We start from the raw sequence: 21,955 nt of genomic DNA, 5'->3' as shown, positions 1-21,955 counted from the left end.
CTCAGGGTGACCTCCAACAGGGTACAAGCCTTGGCAGTGTGTATGGAGGTCCTGGGCTGCCCAGACGACAAGACCTCCCTCTTGGCCTTGCTGACATGCTACAAAGGAAAGCACAAAAACAGATTTGGCAGCAGCTGGGCTGCAGGAGTGCCGGAAGGAGCCGTACAAAGCACCATCCAACCATCTTAGGTCCAATCTGGATTTGTATAGGATTTACTCCTTGGCCGTTCCTTCTCCCGAAGAAATCTCACAAGGCAGCAGCAGAAGTTTAGGATCAGAGTTTTCCTTCTCCTAGATGGGCTGCCTTCCCAGGTTGTCAAGCCCCTCCATCTGCCTGTTTTCTCACTATGTGTACACCTTGCTGCAGTAGAACCAATTGGTAGCTAATCCTGGAGCATACGCTCTGCATGTACTTAAAACGCATATAACAAAACCCATATGGCTGCTTTTGTTAGACTTGAGGACAAACCTCTTGGCTGGTAGGGATGGTGGTAATTTGGAGCAGAGCTGCCCTAGGGTGAATGTGTGTATTTAAATCTTCCTCCATGTTTCTTCCTCTGCAACTCTTCTGCCAGCTGTTTTCTTCCTTTGCACATTTCCTTATGTATGTTTGCCTTTTGTGCACTGGCAAGCAGAATGTCATTTCTCCCTTCCCATTTTTGGTTTTTCCAAACAAGATCTAGCAATTATAGCACATGAGACTCTTCAGTTGACATATTCTGAGAAACGATCTTTGTTTGATACACTGGGCAACGTGCTGATTTGTGGGTTGAAAATGAAAAAAAGTATCTGGTTTCTAAGTTGCATGGAAAAGTACCTTTTTAATGAAGTTGCAGTTTTAATTTTCTTGTGTGAGGAATATCAGTAGGGTTGCCAGGTGCAAAAGAGGACAAGGCTCCTTCACCACTGTTAGCAGTGTAGAAGATATAATTTCAGCAAGTACACCTTGTCATAATGCAAATGCTGGAATTGCCACTTCTACACAGATATTTAATGGTTCAGGAGCCTGGTCTGTTTTTACTTGCCTTTTAGGCAAAACTTCTGCAGTGGTGTATAAAGGTATGCTTGAGGTGTCTGATCACAGCTCAGAAAAGGAAAAACTCACACAATCCCTTCTCCCTAACACAAGGTTTAATCCATAGATCAACCCACTGACGCTTTAGCTATGCAAATTGAATTAGTTGCAAATTCATATTTTCAGGAGATTTTGCTTCTGGTGTGTTTCAGCATTATGGAATACACAGCAAAATATTAATGGCTGCTTTTCTTCCAGAAAGAAATGGCAGCTTCATGGGCGTAGCCAGGATTTATGTTGTTGTTGGGGAGGGGGGCAGGTAGCCAGGATTTATGGAGGGGGGTCATCATCCTCTGTCTGGCTCAATCTAGCAGATTCCGAACGAAATGTCTCAACAACAGTTGTATTAAATTACTTGCTTTTGATGCCAAGTGCTCAGAAAATCTGTCAAAATCTTTCTACAATTTCTACTTTTAATTTAGTATTTTTATTGATTGATTTGGGGAGGGGAAATTGCCCCCTGCCCCCCTACCCCCACTATGCCCCATGGCAGCTTTTAAATTAAATTGCAAGGCTATCTTCCTCTTCCTTTAGTATTGCAAATATGGAAACTTTACTGAGGTTGTGGTAATATGTCAACATTCAATATACGACACGGCTAACTTGGGTTAAAGGCACGTGAGGAATCCCCTAACAGTTTTTTAAAAAATGTCTGAAAGCTTTGCCACTAAAGAGATTGTCTCTGGGCATGGGCAGAAGGTGTTTTGCCTCCCCACCGAACTATTAATATTAACCAGTGTACAGATGTTCAGAGCTTTTTCTATCTGCAGAGCCTCTGTAAGGCAGACCATGACTACACTGCAAGACTAGGAATGTATTGTGGCTGAGAGAGTGAGAGAAAAAGCGTTTCGATGCCGGGCTAAAGTGCAGCATGTTCTGATGGGTGGCATGTCCTTTTCTGCCGGGCAGGTTTAAGTCCCAGCACCTCTCTCTCTTTCGAAATGCAGCACTGGCGAGCTTCGGCGCAAGGAGCGTTTTTCTCCAGCGGGAGGGGGTGGGCTGGATGATCTCTGGAGTCCTCCTAAGCCCACTGCTGGCGGGGAGCGGGGGAAGGCAGGGCCTCGGCGTGCAGCTCCGCCTCCCGTACGCGCGGCTGCTCTGCTTGGGGCCGCCGGAGCCGGTGCAAAGCGAGGGGGAAATACAGCAACTGCCCTCGCCGGCGTCTGCTTGGAGTGGGGCGCTGGGGAGGGGGGGGAAGGAGGCGGCGATCAAACACGGAGCCTGCAGCTCCCCCCACAAGACAGGCTGCGGAGGAGAAGCGAGCCCCCCCTTTTCCCTTGCCTACCCGCCCCCCAACCCAGCTCCGATCTGCTGCGCGAGGCCCCCCCTTTTTTTTGCAAGGGGAGCGCGCGCGCGAGAAGTCCCAAGAAGAAGCGCACAAGAGACCTGCTTTTGCAAGGAGGAGATCTCTTAGTAAAAAAAAAAAAAAGGATCTTAGCTGCAAGATCCCAGGCGAAAGATCCCGAGAAGGAGGCGGAAGGAGAAGAGAAGACCTTCCCGGGAAGAGAGGAAGGGGAGCTATGCAAACTCTCCCCGAGGTCTGTCTGCTTCTGGAGCGCAGACAACAGGCTGCCCGGGCTGGTATGCTTGCTGCTCGAGGAGTGTCTGTGCAAAGGCTGCGCTGAATGGACATGGAGCCCTTCCCGGGGATCCCGCGGGAAATAAACAAATAACTACATCGGTCTTGGAACTGCAAAAAGAAAGAAAGAAGAGGAAAGCAACCGAAGGAGAGCCTTTCCCGGATCTTATCAGCATCACAACTCAATGCATCCTCGTTGTGAGAGCCAGGTTGGTCCTTAATTTTTTTTCCTGGGCAGAGGTGCATGGCAAACTGCTGGGTTTCCCTGTCTTAGAGAAACTGGAAGTGTGTCACTAGGGCTTGGGCCCACCGCTGGTGTCCTGCCCCCCTTCCCTTCCCTTCCTGCAGATCTCCCCCCTTTCTTGTGTCAGATGGATAAAGGAGGAGTGGAGGCATAATTGAAAAATCAGGTCATGATTTCAAACCGCCGCACAGCTGGCTAGTGGCTGCTTCACACACACAACACACAGGCAGCAACCCCTTTTTTCTGCTGGGTTTGCTTATTGTTGCCGGGTGCATTTCTGTAGCTAGAAAGCTTTATGAAGAGCATCTGTTGAGCCATGCCTTGCTTCCCTCCCCCCAGCCGCCCCCCAACAGTAAATCTGTAAGTGGAGTGGAAATTGCATCCTCTTGGATAAATATTGAATAGTTTAAACATGCGTATTCCTTTGTGTGCAAGGCAGAAGATTTAGTTTCCCTTACAGAAGGGCCTTGGGAAGGAACGGGGAAAGCAGTGGAGGCTTAGAGGTACCGGTAAGGAAGGCTCTTTGCAGACTGCCCTTTGTACATATAGGCTGCAGGAGAATGGGAGGGTTTGCGACAAGTCTGCCACCTCGCCTTGGCTTTTCGTAGGAAATGTAAGGCTGCACACTTTAAAAAGAATTAATAAATTAAGATGCAATTGCCCTTAAACTCTTGGGGAGGAAGGACATTCGCACATGCACTGGGTTTTTGCTAGCTTGCATACAGGCTACCCACAAGTGCACCTGTATTGAGAAGAGGAGACTATTCTCTCTATCCAGCCCCCCCCCCCACGTCCCCCCATCATTACTGCTTTTCCTTGCAATTCCCTTTCTGCTGACACACACACAGAGAAAGCAAATGGATATAGGAAACTGGGTTACTTGCAACTGCAGCTTGCTGGAATTCCCCCTTCCCTCTTTGCCTTGGCGGTTCTGCCCAGCCTGACAGAAAGAACAACCCCTCTAGAAACACGAGTCAAAACATGAAACTTGTCAAAAGCTCTCTTCAGTTTCAGCTAATCTGCTCCCCTTGGCTGGGCTGGTCCAGGACGTTTCTCTTAAGTATGTGGGGTTCTGGGCAAGGAATGGTTTAATTTTCCTTTCACTACGGTTTTTCCAATTCAGTGGAATCCGCACAGATGTGGACTTGTTAGTCCAAGGTAAAGTTGGATTTCCTACTATGCTTTTTTTGGTCAGGACTTTGGGGGCTGTTGGAGTCCTTCTCTCACCACTCAGCTGAGAATTGGAAGAAATAAAGCCGTTACATCCTTTGTCTGGTCTCGACAGGCAGTTCTCAGTGTTGGGATTGCAGATTGCAAAATAGAGTACTTATTCCAGAGCATTATTGTTCTTCGTCGTGAGAGATTTGCTATGCTCCAGCTTTGAACAGTTTTCCTTGTCTACTGCTGAAGCTTAGAGGGTCTGGACCTGTCAGTGGAAGACTCTCGGAACCATATGTCAGCTGCTTTGAGCTTTTTGCAGGAAGTGTCGGGTATAACACCAGGTAGACAAGATGTAATATTAATCTGGAGAGTAGAAGGTGGTTTGAAGAGAGATGATGGCTTGTGTTGCATACAGGCATATCCCACTTTCAGCAGCAGGAAATGGGTTTTAGTATTGTTTCAGAACCCTGCAAAGTCTGTTTGAGCCAAAGGTAATGGGGGGACAAAATAAATTATATGTACAGCGTGGGAAGCGATGCCTCTTTCTCTCCCTCTCCCTCTCCCCCCCCCCATTTTCAACTCTTTGAATTTGCATAATTTATACAGTCTGGGAACCGCTTAACAACCTAATCTGTTTGTGTGAACTAGGCCTGTGTGCGTAAGATTGCAGCCTGAAATGCAGCAATGCAGAATATACAATTACATGCCCTGCTCCATTCCTCATCTCTCCTCTGTGCAAGACAGCCAATTCACGCTTGCCATTCAGAGGCTTAGCTGTACTGTTCCATCTGCAAAATCCCCCTGTCTTTGGATCTTAGTGCATAGAATTGGGGAAATTACAAGAGTTGGAATGCATTGTTGAGATTAATCTAATTTGGCTGACTATTGACTTAAAACCGTCCCTTTAGGTAGATGTTCTTCGTGTCTCTTACGAAAATTCCTCCCATCAAACCGAGGCAGACACGACTGGGCAACTTTCTTCAGCAGCTTGTTCCATTGCCCAGTTGTTAAAGGTACCAGTTTTTCTTCCTGTGGCCCAGCTTTAATCTGAGGGACTGCAACTTGGAGCAAGTTACTTCTTGTCCTTCCATCAGTGGGCCTTGGAGGCAATTGTTCTTCTGGTTTTTTTGGCAGCTTTTTAGATGTTTGAAAATGGCTCGCATGTCCTCTCTTAATTTTCTCCCCTTCAAAAAAAAAATGCTTTGGTTTTCATAATATCAGTTTTTATTTCTTGCTTTCCCTCTCTCCCTTGTCTGAATTAGCTCAATTTGTTTGTATCTTTAAAAATATCTACTATTACACTATGGAACTCCCTGACTCAGGAGACAGTGATGGCATTAAAAGATGGATTAGACAATTTTATGGAGGCAGTGTTAGAAACTCAGATATATAAGCTAGGCACCAAATGACTCCTTAAACCAAGGTTCCAGACACCAAAATGGAATGTATAGTTGCCATTTTGGGGCAAGACGGCTCTAAAGTCTTATTTTTCAAATGATGTACTGACTGTGACTGATTCTCAGTTAAACATCTGGTTAGTTCATATGACAACCTTGAGCTAGGTTAAGAGCTTTGAGAACTTAAAGAACAGTCACCTTATATAGTGACAGTCCACATATTGGCCTATTCCAACCTCTTTTTCTTAATGGTGACTGCTCCTGCTCAGGCCGCACAGAAAGAGCATTTTGGCTCCTGAAATTCATTCTGATGGTGCAGATAAAATATAACTGATAGAATTCTATAGGGTGGGGTATTAGTGTGTGAAAACAGTCCAGATCCAATGATCTGCAGGCATTCACCTCCATCCTGGTGCCCAGACATCTTTACTTGGTCGAAAGTGGTCAATAGCCAAAATGCGCCTGGCGCCTGGCTAATTTCAAACACTGCTGATGGAGGAGAGGGTTATCGATGGCTGTGTTCTGCCTCCACATAGCCATGATGGCTAATCTTCTGCCTCCAATGCTTCTGAATACCAGTTGCTGGAAACCACAAGAGGGAAGAGTGCTCTTGTGCTTGAATGCTATTTGTGGGTTTCCCACAGCCATCTGGTTGGCCGCTGGATGCTGGACTAGATAGGCTATTGGTCTAATCCAACAGGCTGTTCTTATGTTTGTATGAGGATCCAAGCACCAACAATTGACAACACAGTATTTTTTGGCACCTGAGCTGGAAAAACCAAGTGGCACTTGCCCTTCCCTGCATGAGCCTGGAGAGCGCAACTCACCTGAACGTTTTCTTGTGCAAGCTTCCTTTTAACGGAACAGGACTTGTCTCCCAATATTGAACAGGGATGCGGTCCACTGGGTAAGGGGAATAAGACTTGTGCAAGAAACAGTGAACAGGAGTTGGGCAAGAGCATTCCTGTGTGCTTGCATACCTCCCGTCTCATTCCAGTGGGGCTTGTGCAAGAGAACTTCCTTGTAGGGATTGTGCCATATGGATTAGATCTTTCTCTTGAACCGAGTTGTATTTAACAGTGCTCCTTAAATCACGGGCCTCTGCCAGACATAGTACTCCAGCTGAGCTCAGTCTTGCTGCCAAGTTGGAGCGATGTTGTCACTCCCTGCGTCTTTCATTCAGTGCTTCTGCTATCGTGTGTGGCAGGAGGATGAACTGCTTCTTTGCAATGGAACCATACTTCAGTCTCCTGCTTGCAAACCAATGTAACCCTTTCCTCGTTACTAGTGCCTAGCTAGATACCTCACTTTGTTCCAATGCTTTTGCTTAATTTCAGTATATTACTAAGGTATGGGTAGGGTAAAGGTAAAGGGACCCCTGACCAGAGTCGTGGCCGACTCTGGGGTTGCGGCGCTCATCTCGCTTTATTGGCCAAGGGAGCCGGCATACAGCTTCCGGGTCATGTGGCCAGCATGACTATGCCGCTTCTGGCAAACCAGAGCAGCGCACGGAAATGCCGTTTACCTTCCTGCCAGAGCGGTACCTATTTATCTACTTGCACTTGGTGCTTTCAAATTGCTAGGTGGGCAGGAGCAGGGACCGAGCAACAGGAGCTCACCCCGTCGCAAGGATTCAAACCGCCAGCCTTTTGATCGGCAAGTCCTAGGCTCTGTGGTTTAACCCACAGCGCCACCCGCATCCCTCATGGGTAGGTTAAGCCCATCAAAAAGAGCCTGGCTGGGTGAGATCAAAAGTCTATTTAGTCTTTAGACAGTTCAGAAACTTCAGCTAGTGCAGAATTCAGCGGCCAGGTTGCTCAATGGGGCAAGACAGTTTAAGCATATGGCATCAACTCTGGTCAGACTGCGCTGGCTACCAATTAGTTTCCAGGCCCAATTCATAGGGCTGGCTTTGACCTATAAAGCCTTAAATGGCTCAGAATCGCAAGACCACAAGGACCGCCTCTTTCCATATGAACCTACCCCAACCCTGAGATAATCTTCTGAGGCCCTTCTTCGTGTGTCTCCTTCGCAAGAGGGTCCAGAGGGGGACAACATGAGAACAGTACGCTTTCGAGCACAATTTTGCCACGTCATGTTGGTGCTGACTTTTAAAGCCCTAAATGGCCTTGGCCCTGCATACCTGAAGGAGCGTCTCCACCCCCATCGTTCAGCCTGGACACTAAGGTCCAGCTCCGAGGGCCTTCTGGTGGTTCCCTCAATGTGAGAAGTGAGGTTATAGGGAACCAGGCAGAGGGCCTTCTCCGTAGTGGCTCCTGCCCTGGCGAACACCCTCCCATCAGATGTCAAGGAAATAAACAACTATCTGACTTTTAGAAGACATCTGAAATTAGCCCTATTTAGGGAATTTTTTTTTTAAAAAAATTAAAATTAAATTTTGCAACATAAACACACACATTTATACATAAACAAATCAAAAGAAAAAAAAAACCAAAAATTGAAAACTAAAAAATACAAATACAAAAAAAATCAGAATACACCCCCCCCCCATATTTCAGTTCTTTCCCCCCCTTTCCATTGTCTTCCCTCATCCTCAGCACGGTTCTGTTTTCATTTTTGGTAAACTGTTTCCATCTTATTTATCCTATAATTCATTTTGCAGAAGTTAATTGAAACAAGTCAAAGTATTAATTTGAGGGCACTGCTTTTTAAGATATTCTCTGTATTTTTCCCATTCTTTTTGAATTTTTTGCTTGGACTGACCCCTAATATCCTCTGTTAATCTAGCCAGTTCAATATAATCAAATAATTTGTCTTGCCATTCTGTTATTGTCGGTATTAATTCTTTTTTCCAGCTTTTGGCAATTAATGTTCCCACGGCTCCTGTGGCGTAAAGGAATATTTTCTTTTCCAATATCCGTATCTAATATTCCCAATAAAAATGCTTCTGTTTTCTTCTTAAAATTTTGTTTGAACACTTTCTTTAACTCCTCATATACCATATCCCAGAAGCCTTTGATTTTATCACATGTCCACCACATATGTATAAGCGTCCCCTCTACTTGGTTACATCTCCAGCACAGGTTTGATTTTGTTTTATACATTTTACATATTTTGGTTGGTGTTAAATACCATCTGTAAAACATCTTTATTAAGTTTTCCTTTATCGCTTCCCTGTTTAGGGAAGTTTTTAATGTTTGATCTTTTATCGTGTTTTTAATGTTCTGTTGGGAGCTGCCCAGAGTGGCTAGGGAAACCCAGCCAGATGGGCAGGGTATAAATTATTTATTTTATTTTATTTTATTTTATTTTATTTTATTTTATTATTTATTTATTTATTTATTTATTTATTTATTTATTTATTTATTTTTATTTTTATTTTTTTAAAACTGCAGTGGTTCCCCGTTTGTGAAATGCTCTCTCCAGGGAGGTTTGCCAGGCGCCCTCATTATATATTTTTAGGTGCCAGGTGAAAACGTTCCTGTTCAACCAGGCTTTGGCTGACTGACATCCAATGCCATTTTAAAACGTGTTGGGTAGAGGGGGATTGTTGGGTTGTTGTTTTTATTTTTATGTATTTTGTTTTTATATTGTGAATTTATGTTTTGAACCACCCTGAGACCGGTGTGTATAGGGTGGTGTACAAAGTTTTATAATAGTGGTCTAGCATCCTATTGGGACGCGGGTGGCGCTGTGGGTTAAACCACAGAGCCTAGGACTTGCCGATCAGAAGGTCGGCGGTTTGAATCCCCGTGACGGGGTGAGCTCCCGTTGCTCGGTCCCTGCTCCTGCCAACCTAGCAGTTCGAAAGCACATCAGAGTGCAAGTAGATAAATAGGTACCACTCCGGCGGGAAGGTAAACGACATCTCTGTGCGCTGCTCTGGTTCACCAGAAGCGGCTTAGTCTTGCTGGCCACATGACCCGGAAGCTGTATGCCGGCTCCCTTGGCCAATAAAGCAAGATGAGCGCCGCAACCCCAGAGTCGGTCATGACTGGACCTAATGGTCAGGGGTCCCTTTACCCTTTACCTTTAGCATCCTATTTCTCACAGTGCCTCTATCCCCAGATTCTTGTGGTATGTCCCCCTCAAGCTTGTGTACAGTTGGGGAGGAGAAACTGTCTTTTCTGTACACCAGGGTTAGCCATCCTGGTGCCTTCCAGAAGTTTGCGACTCCAGCTCCCATCAGCCCCAGGGCACAATCTAGACATGTGAGCCAGAAGGCAGAAGTAAATTCTGCGGCACGTACTAACTACTTTCATGTGTGATCTGAGTAGTTTTTGGCTGGGGTACTGCACTGATGAAATCTCTCTCTTGCATGCAACTATGGAGACATTTTTCTTTCTTTTTTGTGAATGAAAGTGGGTGCAATTTAACTCACATCATGATAAAATATTTGAATGGGTCACCAGGTGCCTGGTATAATTGCCTTGCCTTGACTCACTGGTTACCTGTCAGCCATTCAGATTTATTGTTCAGTCCAGTGCACCAATTTCTTAAGCTCAGTTGCAATTTTACTGCACTTACGGGAGGTTTATAGGAGCAGAGCATACTTGCTGTTCAAAACTGAACCAGGCATGAATCCAGGACAGATTTCTGTGAAAGTTCTAGAATCGCTTCCATGTGTCATTGGCTCTATGGGATGGCCTTGATGTTTGAGAGCCCCTTCCGGAGTGTGGATCACTTTGCCAAGCTCCATACCCCCGTCTGCCACTTTCAACACTGCTGTGCAAGCTTTCCAATTGATGGGTGACCCTCATAGTGGGTGATTCTTGCATGTAACGGGCAGGATTGTCTGTGCTTTAAAAGTAATGAAATTCTGCACCCAGACAATGGGAATTCTTTGCCAAAGGCAGAGGGAGACTGAATTCTGTGACCCTATTAAATTATGCAAAGTCACATAGCTTCTCCTCACCGAGTAATTCATTTGTAATTTTTACTATTTGAACTGTATTTATGTTTGCTTCTGCTAACCATAGGGCAAGGTGCACATGCTGAAGCCCTCTCCTCTGGTCTTAGCCCAGTTACTATCAAGCATATCCTTTAATAGGGGCCAGAAGCTTGCTCCGTCCAGGAAACAGAATCACGTGCACCAAATTCAAAATTTGCATTTCTGCATATATACCACCCTGATGATGGTCTCCCCATGGAGCTGAGGTCATGCAGCAATGTTTCCATCCATTGCCACGTGGAGGGTGTAATGTGAGAACTGGACCAGAGATGCATTATCTACTAATCTCTTTAATTACTGGGATCGGTTATTTACTAAGATTTGGGTGTTACTTTGCAACCATCAAAAGGGGGAATTTGGGTGGCTTTGGCATAATTTGTTCCTCATAAAAACCTATGTTGACTCCTAGTAATTATCCTGTATCAAATATATATATATATATATATATATATATATATATATATAACTTATTTGTTTTACCATTTATTATTATAACCTCAGAGATAAAAATTAAGCCACCAAGCCTATAATTTCCCATTTCACGCGCTGGATCACCACCTTGTCGTGGTGAGTGGGCTTGCATGTTCCTATGAGGCCTGTGAGCGAAGTCGTCGGGAGCCTCATACTCCCAGCAGGGTCACCCAAGGCGGTAAGGTCAAAGGGGAGGAGCTAGACAAAGAATGATCCAAAAAGTCCTCAATGGCAGAACAGGCGGAAGATAACAAGCAGTATGTTACAACGGCTGTGAAGGCGGATAAAGGCTGTAGCAGATAAGAATCTACCAGTCATCGTGATACTCACGGCATCAGAATAAAGCCTTACTGCAAAGACTGTGCGCTGGTCAGCGTGCACTGATCTACACACATAAAATAAATTCACGCACAGGCGTCTTCCAAAAACCCATCTCAAACCCAAACCCAAAAAGTCCCATGGTGATCGGCAAATGATAACGGGGGCAGGACTGTGAAATCTGGAAGCCCCTAGTCATGAACTGGCATATAGATACAGATTCAGTCGATCTGACTCAAGGAATGAGGCAGTTGAGTAGCTCGGCAGCTGTACCCTTGACCGAGCAGTCCTATTTAGGATCCACTCTGCTCACCCCGAAAGGGGGAGGGGCTAGAAATGGTTCCCTAAACATAGACTTCCTCTGTTTTCCCCTGACTGGATTACCACGCCCAGTGGGGTCACCACCCAGCAGTCGTAAAAGACAATTGAACTTTGGAACGTGGATTATACGGAACATTGGATAACACAGATAATGAGCACCCCGAACGCAGGACTGCCATCATTGCAAGAGACCTGTGACGTTTTAACATCAGTATTGCAGCACTTCAAGAAACTTGAAGATCAGGCCTGTGAGTGCTCCAGTTGGAGAACAGCCTTTACCAAAGGTGTCATGGACTTTGAAGATGCTCGAACTCAGGACGAAAGGGAGAAATGTGCCAAAAGGAAGGCACGTTTGGCAAACCCTCACTGTGATCATCCCCGGAAACCTATGTCCCCACTGTGGAAGGATGTGTGGATCCAGAATTGGCCTCCACAGTCACTTACAGACACACTGTTAAGACCATGTTCATGGATGACAATCTTACTTGGCCACAAGTGATTGCCACAGAAGAAAGAAGAGAATTTCCCATTATTATTTTTTACTGGCTTTCAGTATATTTCCAGGCTTAATTCAGAGTACTGTTTTTGACCTTTCAGCCTTCATGACTTGGGATCGTGGAGGACTGACACTTGCTGCCTGTACCTACCTGGTCCTTGAGATCTTCACCAGAGACCCTTCTCTGGGTGCCTCCCTCAGGTGGGGTTCAGTGGCATCTACAGTAGTTCTGGAATGCCTTCCTAAACAGTTTATCAGTTTCTAGCCACTGCACAAACCTAGGGAGACCAGAGACTAGATGGGTGTTGGTAATGTCTTTTTATTCCTCAAGAAACCACCTTATCTGTCATATACCCAGTAGATTACTATGGCCTGTGGGAGAGTTTCTTCTGCAAGTTCCGCAGATCTGTTTGACAAGATCTGTTGAACAATGGAATGGTCTCCCTCAGGAGGTGGTGGACTCTCCTTCCTTGGAGGTTTTTAAGCAGAGGTTAGATGGCCATCTGTCATGGGTGCCTCAGCTGAGATTCCTGCATTGTTGGGGGTTAGACTAGATGACCTTGGGGGATCCCTTCCAACTTTACAGTTCTATGATTCTATGACTCCTGTGATCTCAGAAGCCTGCTCTGTAGTAATGTGGAGTAGGATTTTTAGTGTGACTGCCCCTGTTCTGTGGAATCGCATTCCTTTTGAGATATGACAGGTGTGGTCCACTTTCCAGAAACAACTGAAGACATTTTTGTTCCGACAGACTTTCTCAGCTGGATAAATGTGGTTTTAATGTTTTTTGCCATGAGCATCTACTTTCTTGTGTTCATGTTTTTAACTGTTTTTAATTACTCTATGTGTAACTCATACCCTCCAACATTTCAGCAATGAAAATAACAACAATAGTAATACTATTTATACACTTCCCATCTCACTGGGTTGCCCCAGCCACTCTGGGTGGCTTCCAACATATCTAAAAATATAATTAAACATGAAAGCACTTCAGATGGCTCAGGGGTCAGATAACTCCATACCCTCCAACATTTCTTCAATGAAAATAGGGACGTCCTAAGGAAAAGCGGGACATTCTGGGATCAAATCAGAAACCGGGATGTCTGCTGTAAATCTAGGACTGTCCCTGGAAAATAGGGACACTTGGAGGGTCTGGTAACTTGCCTTGCAACAGTGGTTTAGAAAGCAATTAATAAGTCAACAGCAATAGTATCAATGGCATTTTTAAAAAAAAGCCTATTTAATTTTCAGCAGTGTGAAATAGGCTTGTGGTTTGAAACATTCGCTTATTAAAGACGAGTCCCCAGATTAAACGACAAATTTCATTTTCGTATAGTGCTGCCTCCCAGCAGCTCCTGTGTCTCGAATATCGGGAGGGGGGTGGAATTCTATGCACATAAAGAGTAGCTTGTTGTTGGGGAAGCACCTTCCCATCCCGCAAAGTCCTAAAAAAAGGGACTTTGCCACTTGATTCTGCCGATTGTGTGAGCTACTCCTTGGACAACTGGGCTCCTCTCTTGCATTGAGCTGTGAATGAAGCCTTGCTAATTAGCAAGGTGTAAATGGTTTTGTCTGAGGGCTGCTTACTATTCCAAAAGGGACACCTGCTTACCCCTTTACACACTCTAGTGCAGAGGTTGGTTCCCTTTAGTGTGCACCGGCCGCTGCAATAAACTGGCCCCCTTTCTAACAAGACATGTGCCTCTTTGTCTGGGGAACTCGCTTGCCTGTAGCTTGTTAACCTCCTATGGCTTTTCACATCCTCTCCTGTCCCTCCCCTCTTCTCCGTGTGCTCCCCATCTGGGAAGGTCACACAGCGTTGATTCAGGGCAAGATTGCTCTGACACGTCCTTTATCCCGCACCTGCTCATTACACCTTCCCCACTGCCCTCCTTGCCTCCTCTTGTTCCCCCTAAGTGACAGTCGCTTCTGAACATGCGCTGCCCTCAATACAATACCCTCGTCATCTCTTCCCCACCTCTCTGGGAGCAGAAATCCCATCCTGTGGCAATTATTAACGCGCTGCTAAGGCTGTCTGGTTCACTCCCGTTCCTCAAGGCTGTTACTTTCAAGCGCTGCTTAAAGAAGTGGGGTGCTGGTACACATGTTCATGCTGCGCGATTTTGTGGGCGACTTAATCAACTATCGTTTGGGTTGATTAATTGGTGGTCGGGGGGAATTTTAATCAACAGAATTACTTTGGGTCTGGTTGGAGATGGAAGGTTGGGATGCAGATCAAGGGGACGTTTCATAGCGTGAAGCGGTTTTGGTTCTGATGTGTTACGGAGGAAAAGAAAGGTGTTGGAGTGGTAGATGTTAAATTAACTCACACCAGGTTTTATTGCCTCTCTCTCTCTCTCCTTTTAGATCGCTAATAGCAGCTTTCAATGAGCTCCAGCTGGTCTTTGAATCAGGCACATTGTAGATCCCTACCTGTTTTGCCTTAGCACTCCTACAGAGTTGGGTGTTCCCAGGCCACTCCCAGAAAGGCCATTCAGATGTATTTAAATTTGATCAGTGAACTTATAAGTGATTAAAGGGAAGGTGGGTGAAGAACAGAAACATTTTGTCAAGAGCCCCCAATTTCTCAGGTGGTGAAAATTCCAGGTAAACAGTATGAGAGAAGAATTATGATTTGGGTTGGGTTAGTAAAAATTGTTTTTCTTAACAAACACATGAGCAGAGCCTATTTGGAGGCAAATGAGCTCGCCTAGAGCAAGCAGTAAAACCATTGCCCTGGTATTAGATTTCCCACAGTGATATTGCAGACCTTACCTCTCTAGATGCTTCTAGTCATGCAGAACTCCCATCACTAAACCCCTTTACTTCTGCATGAATCAAAACTTTAAAAACTTCTACTTAGTATTTATTCGAGAGTCACTTTCTAAGGGCTGCAGAGAGACTTCAGAACATCATGGAAAACCTCTGAGGACATGTCAGTGGATAATCTCCGATTTATCAGCAAGCAGTTGGCTTGGCTTACAACCTGGTCAGTTTACCAGATGAGATGCTACAGTCACAGTCTGAATACCAGAAGCCTTTGGGCAGGTTGACTTAAAATCAAAACTGTTCTAAAGCCATTGCTTTAGACTGCATGCACACAAAAAGGAAAAAATTTAAACCGTAGTTTTAAACTACCATTTTGAAATCCATACATTTCCTGGGCAAGTATGTGTGCTAACTGATTGTTTTAACACATGTAACTACACAAAAACTTTGTACATCTAAGGAGCATTATCCAGAACCTTTGACAATGTAGCTGTTGTGCTTTTTGGACTCCAGATTTAGATCTGCGTAGCGGCAAGAGATTGCTTCTTTTTGGCTCTCTCTGTATGCATGCAACTTGTTTGACAAGTAAGGCATAAATTTATGCACGAGTTCTGTGTATAAATTTGGACAGGTCCCATTGAGCAAAATGGGACTTGCTTCCAAATAAACCTCCATAGAATTATGGCTGTAACAAATATCCAGAACATTCCAAAAGTGAGATGGTATTAACTACTGCACAAAAGAGTGTTTCTCCATGGGATGGAAAGTGAGTATTTAAGCTGTCATTAAAAATGCTCCTAATTTGAGCACTTGGAGGATATAAAATAAGAGTATAAAACCTTACAGGCTCAGTTAATGATGCTGGTAAGATTTGGGGATCCTCCTAAAATCTAGGACTTATGATGACTTGCTACTCCAGTAGGAAGTCTAAAATAATAAACACAATATGTCACTCCTGTGATTTACTGGTCATGAGGGAGAATAGAAAGCCTTGCCTGTATGTTATGTCCAAACCTGGGATCATGGTTTGTCTCTCCCGTGGAAGCCATGATGTTCTGTTGTTGCTTTGTTGATCTTGGCATGTCAGGGAGCAACAAACCACGGCCCGTGGTTTGCGATGTAACACAAAGTGAAGGCTTCCTGATTTGTTTATCTAGCTTGTCTCAGGGAAGGAGTGAAAGTGGGAGCCATTGGGCAGCGTGAAGCAGCACACGGCTTGTTCTCGGTAAACCGCCCCAAGCCAGAAAGTCTAGCTTATCGTTCAATAGTAATGTGGCTATTGTGTCACTCATAATGCTCTTCACGAAAGTTGGCTATATTTTTCCGTGGTCCTTTTACATAGAAAAACCACCTGAAAACTTAGCATTTAATAGATGACCACAATTAATTTAGCAGAGTTTGTGCTCTCCATCTCTTTTTTTAAAAAAGAGGCTGCTGTTGGAGGCAATGTGGGAATATCGAAACATATTTTCATGCTTGGTGGGAATGTAAAATCATCCACGTATTCTAGAAAAGGGTCTTCGATATTATTTCCAAAATTGTTAAAACAACCTCTCTCACCAAATCCAACTTTAGTCCTGCTCTCATTAAAGTAATTCTCAATTAAAGTAAATTCTGATTTTACTATTCAACACAGACACGTAATCTTTCTACTGGTGGCTGCACGTTTGGTGATAGGGTATTTTTTGGAAATCCCAGGCTGAGCTAGTTCAACAATACCTGGGCTATTTCAGAATGGCTAACTGGGTCTAGAAGAGTTGAAAAGGGTGTTATAAAGAGAGAAACCTTTAATGCGACCTGGTCCCCCTTCTTTTTATATGCAATGGAAGTAGATAGCAATTTCTCCCACCAATTTCACAAACATGTCTGTGGAGAGCCTAGATTGACAATTGATGTTGTAAGATTATGTAAAATGATGCTATAAGCTCAATGCTATGTTTATTTGTTTATTTTTTGTGTGGAGACTGTATCAAATTTTATTTAACCCAATAACAAAAACAAGGCTGCTGCTAAAAATCAATTAAATATAAAAATTAGCTGATTTACATTTTTTGGAAAACAAAACCCACACTATTTATCTTCAGTGGTGGTGGGGAAGTATCCACCCTGTCAGTGGGAGGGGCCTTGGTTGCCGCCTTCCTGATTGGGTGGGAAGGACTTCACGTGATTAACTCCACCCAAGTGGTTATTGTTTTCAGTTTCTCAACGGCCATTGGTATGAGCTCTCGCCACAAGGAAACTGGCTCCCATGTTGCTAGTGGTTAGGTGTGAGCAGGGCTTCCATTCACTCCAGAGGAATAGACGGCAAACGCTTTCCCCCACCTACAACTCAAAATGCTGCTGATTCATATTTTACTGTAGCATGTCAAAAAATCCTGTTGGGAGTTCCCTCGTGTCCAGCTGGTCCCGGGCAGAATTTCATATGCACTCAGAAAATGAGTGACTGGTTGCTTGGATTTTCAAAATCTACCTCTTAGAGAATAAAATTAGCACAACTGAGTGAGGTTGCTTGAGGGGACGTCTCTTTCTGCTTCTTTGTGACTCTGCTGCATCTGTGCCTTGTACATTTTACCCTGAACTGTGCTGACAGTAGAGCCATATTCTGTAAAAAGAATTTGCAGGAAGGCAAAATAAAAGGACGCTGTAAACTGGAACAGCCCCTTTAGGTAATTTAGGCTGTGCGATTTTTCTCTTTTTGGTTCCTTACCTGCTCTGCTCTCCTCTCCTGCTTGTGCTCACAGCAATTCTCTCCAGACATCAGGGAGTTGATTGGCAAACCATGACATGGAAATTTGGAATGTCTTTGTGGCCTTTGTTCTTCTCCCCCACCACCTTCCTCTTTGGGGAAGAGTTTGCTGTGTTCTGCCTGAATCTGGCAAGCCATGCTTTCCTGTAACCACAGTTTACCTACAACTCTGGGAACGAACTATGAAACCATGGTTTCAGTGTCTCAATGGGAGACTCACTGTGTGATTAATGAGGATCCTAGTTTGCCCAATTTGATGGTCCGAAAAACATTTTAAATAATGAAGGGAAAGGCAGCAGAAGGAGATTGTATTTGAATATGTGAAGTGGTTCCTGATAGTCAAATCATGGTTCAAATCCAATGTCTTCTTCAAGAAATTAGGGAGGAAGGCAATCATTCTGTCAGAGCAAGTATTTTGGCTTGCTGGACAGAACGATCCTCCCTCTCTGTTCTGGGGTTTCTCCTGACCCCCTGACCCAATTTCAGAGAGGCGGGCAGGGGGAGGGAGGAAGCCCCATTGTACAAGTGGAAGAAGCCCTTGCACAGAGCTTCTGTTGATGCAACTCATTAGTTGAATCCCACTCCTTGGTAATATTTATAGAACCTGATTTGTTTCAGTACTTTTTCTCTGTGTATGGAAGAAAGAGAGAGAGACTTCTAACAATAAACCTAACTTTCTCCCCCTTATTTGCAACCTGACTAACTCTGGGCTCTATCCAATACGTGCTGCTTCAAAATGTGGTTCCAATTCTGTGTGCACAGGTATTTGTGCAAAAGCCCTATTGAATTCAGTTGAACTTGAGCCAAGGTAACTGTGCACAGAGTCACATAGCCCATGAAAGCATTGATGGTTGGCACCTGTTCAACGCTAATGCTTTAAAGAGCGCTCTGTCTGTTGCCTGAGCAATTTATACCGTTTCCGTGACCATCCCAAGACGCTGGTTAACAGAATGTGCTGTGAGCCAGGAAGTCTCTGGTTTACATCTCACTTTTGCCATGAACTCACTAGGTAGCCTATGGCAAGCCATTATTCTCTTGGCAGACCCCCTTCTGCAAAATGAAGATAAATTAACACAGTATTGTTAGTATTCAGAGAAAAGGACTGAAGGCTCCTGGTACAGTTCTGCTGCTGAAGTTAAAGTGATATCTGCCTGGACTGTCCTCTCTGAGCACCTTGAGCCAAGTATTTGTGTAAATAAAAAGTAAATAGAACGACTCTTTGTTACGCTGCCCCACCAAAGTAATTCTGAGTAACTGTGCCTGGCTCCTTGGACACCTAATGTAAGAGCTCACAGCAGAGTGTCATTGTCAAGGCAGCTCTCAATCATAGCATCCTTCGTTTAAAAGTAAAAACCAAGCACATGCAAACTGAGTATATAAGCAGTTGTTGCCCTGAGGGCAGGGTTTGAAATTAGCAGGGTGCCAGGTGCATTTTGCCCCTGAAGATTCTCCATTTGTGAGCACCTCAAAAAGTCTGGGTGCCATTTTTTAAATGCCTGGCTGACACTCAAGGATTACTGAAATGTATGTGCTCTGAAGCGTTGATGTATATGTAAAGGATAGACAATATGTTAAGGAGTTTAACAATAAAGAGTAGAGTGTTTTGAAAACAAGTATGGTACCAGTATTTTTATTGTAAACACCAAATAAAACACGTATTGACAATTTCTGCTAAAAATGTGGTTCACTTACGTGAATTGCATATTAATTCATGCTTATCAAAATAATAAAAAGTGTTGCCCACCCCTCCAGTGGCAACTAGACATTCTGTTTTAGCACCCACAACCCAGGTCCTAGAAGCCATTTGGCTCCTAGCTTTTCGATCCCAGTTTCTTAACACTGCCTGAGGATGTATCTGCCCTTCCTATTGTCCCACTGCTTTCCCCAGGGAAAACGGCTATCTAGCATTCAGTTGAGGAAATGGCAATTCGGGTTTTCCCTTGGAAAGGAGCAGGGCAAGGGGGGAAATGCTCTGAGCCGTGCTTTCTAGGTATGCGACAAGCAGAAGTGTGGATAAGCCCCGTGGATAAGCTACTGCCCCGTAACATTTGCTGGGCTGCTGTGATGCCATGCCATGTTCACAAACATTCTGATGGTTGAGGGAAAGCACTCTGGTCGCATCAGGTTGACAAATAATGCTCCTTTAATAGCAGCAGGAGGAGGAGATAAGTTGGCTTAGGAGAAAAATCTTAAAACGGAATTGGGGCTGGCTCCCTGCATTTTTTCCCCAGAAAGGGAACAAAGATTAAAATGGTGGGAGCTTGAAACCTGAGTGAGAGAAGACCCGAAAGGTGTTGTTGTTGTTGGTGGTGGGGTTCTAGGAGATGTAAAGTGACCAAGGAAACAGTGGATCAAAATGCAGAGACCCTTAGGAAAATGGCAGAGAATTGGGATAAAAAGAGGTGGAATAAGACTGAGGGAGTGCTGGGGCCAATTGGAGAACTAGTCTGGAGGAAAACCTCTGGCAGAGCCTAGGGAATAATAGTTCCCGTGTTCTTTGTAGTGAATGGACAGCTGAGAAGGGGGGCAAAGTAATGATTATTGGGGGAGGGCATTTGATTGCTAGCCTCCTGTATCTTTGCTTAATTGTGCATGTCTCAGTCCTCAGTAACGTTGATGAATTAGGAGTTTAGAGAAGAGCAACAGAAGCTATTAATGGACTGCAGACGATTGATGAGGCACGTTGCCCAACGAATGGTAGATACTGGCTAAATGATGACTAAAGAGAATGCCTGCAAGTGTCTGGAGAATGTAAACCGATATAAGCATTTTGATATCTAAGACACACACTTTTTCTGAATTAAAATGGAAGGCATTTCATTACAAAAACAAAACAAAACCCCACCTTAAAATATGTTAAGAGTGTCATTTTCCTACCCCCTATGTTGTTGAGCTTGGGGCACCTAGAGCAGTGACTCATGCAGAGATCCCACAGGTAATTCTGCTACTGCCTATACTTTGGGAGTGAGTGAATGACTGTGTCTGATGCAGAGTTATGGCAAAATTACCCACTCCTGTCTAGTGGGGGACTGATCTGGAAAGAGAAGAGACCAGATCAGGGACTCGTACAGAGACTGAGCAAGCATCCTTCTCTGAGGGTGGTGGGTACTTGGGCAACTCATAGAAACTTGACAGCCCACTGCTAGGAACTCGAGGCCTAAGCAGTCGAGGGGCAAAAAATGACAAACAACTTTATGCTTGGAAGTAATGATGAGAAGCCCCTTGCTTGGTTTACCTGTAACTTAGCTGCACATATTCATGCATAAATTTGTCTCCATTTGGCTTGAGGATACATGTGAGGGAATCTGCAAAATATGTCAACTAAACAGATTCTCTCTGCCGCCGCCCCCCCCCCCCGGTGTTGCATCTGTGGAGGGAGATGTTTCTGTCACTACAGAAAATTTGTTGGGACTTGTCCCAGTGCTTGCTGGAATCCACACAGACTCCGGCTCCGATGTTTTTTTTGGGGTGGGAATACCTTTGTGCCTGGATTTCTTATTTAAGTGTAATCTCTTGGTTTCCAGTCCAGATGTGGTTGTTGATAGAAGAAACTGGTCCCCAACAACTCCCATGAAATATAGATGAACTTGTGATTGTGCAGACAGTGAAATGGGCATGGAGATTTATGCGTTGTCGCCTCCAACTCCAGCACTAAAAATAATTCAATCGCACATCAGAAAGTGATGCTACAAACCTGAAATATTTATTTGACATTCTTGCACACCGGCCTCAGCAGCCAAAGTACTGATTGCACCTTACGCTGGCTGGAGCATGGACACACTTAGCTGGAAAGCAGAATCTGGGGAGAGAAGGACGAAGGCCTCTTTGTGCCCTTCTGTGACCCAAATATATGTCAGGAGGAAGAGAACCTTCTCTCAGGTCTCTGCGGAATTTTACATGACTGGAAGTTAGTCTGGGCTAGATGCACTCTACACTAAACAAATGAGAAATAAAATTGGAATCCTGCCCCAGGAGAATTCGCTTTCTTGACAAAAAAAAGTTCCGTTATCTGGGCTGCATACACAAGACAAAAAGAGCAAGTTTACATCATGGCCCCGGCTTTGCATAGAAATTTCCTCTTGTTTCAAAATAAAAGATTCCTTCAGTACCATTTCCCATGTTTGTTTTGTGCGGTGGCAAAATATGGTAATGGCGCACAGCCTTACCAGCGATCCTCTTGCCATTCTCCTGCAATTTTACTTCCATATATTGGTTCCCTGTAGCTCCTTTTCTGCAGTGGCTCCCTGGTGTTGAATGCTCTCCCCAGGGAAGTTTGCCTGGTGCCTTCATTACATAAGGCAAACAGATTCCTCTTCTCCCAGGCCTTTGGGTAATTAAACAATCTTTAAAAACTCTGTGAGTTTTTTTGGGGGGCTATTGTGTTATGCATTATTGTGTTTTTATATTGTAAACTATTCTGTGATCCACAGATGAAGGGCAGTATAGAAATTTAATAAATAAATAAA

The 21,955-nt window shown here is 44.4% G+C and overlaps 1 protein-coding gene across 5 annotated transcripts in view; it reads left to right on the top strand.

Annotated features, from left to right (window-relative positions):
- LOC310752522 (ephrin type-B receptor 5) overlaps positions 1 to 21,955 on the top strand; it is a 158,235-nt gene that overhangs the window by 20,299 nt on the left and 115,981 nt on the right. The window contains exon 1 of one of the 5 annotated variants that reach the window (XM_083593024.1): positions 2,166 to 2,863. The exons of 2 other annotated variants lie outside the window; for them this stretch is intronic. The gene's annotated coding sequence lies outside the window, so the exon portion shown is untranslated. Of the gene's footprint in view, positions 1 to 2,165; positions 2,864 to 3,908; positions 4,057 to 4,232; positions 4,401 to 21,955 lie in introns of those variants that run through there. 2 more of the 5 variants (XM_083593022.1, XM_083593026.1) reach the window with 2 other exon arrangements.

This window comes from Podarcis filfolensis (assembly GCF_964270895.1).
Source record: "Podarcis filfolensis genome assembly, chromosome: 17".
Lineage (NCBI taxonomy): Eukaryota > Metazoa > Chordata > Lepidosauria > Squamata > Lacertidae > Podarcis > Podarcis filfolensis.
This window is presented reverse-complemented; position numbering and strand designations above follow the sequence as displayed.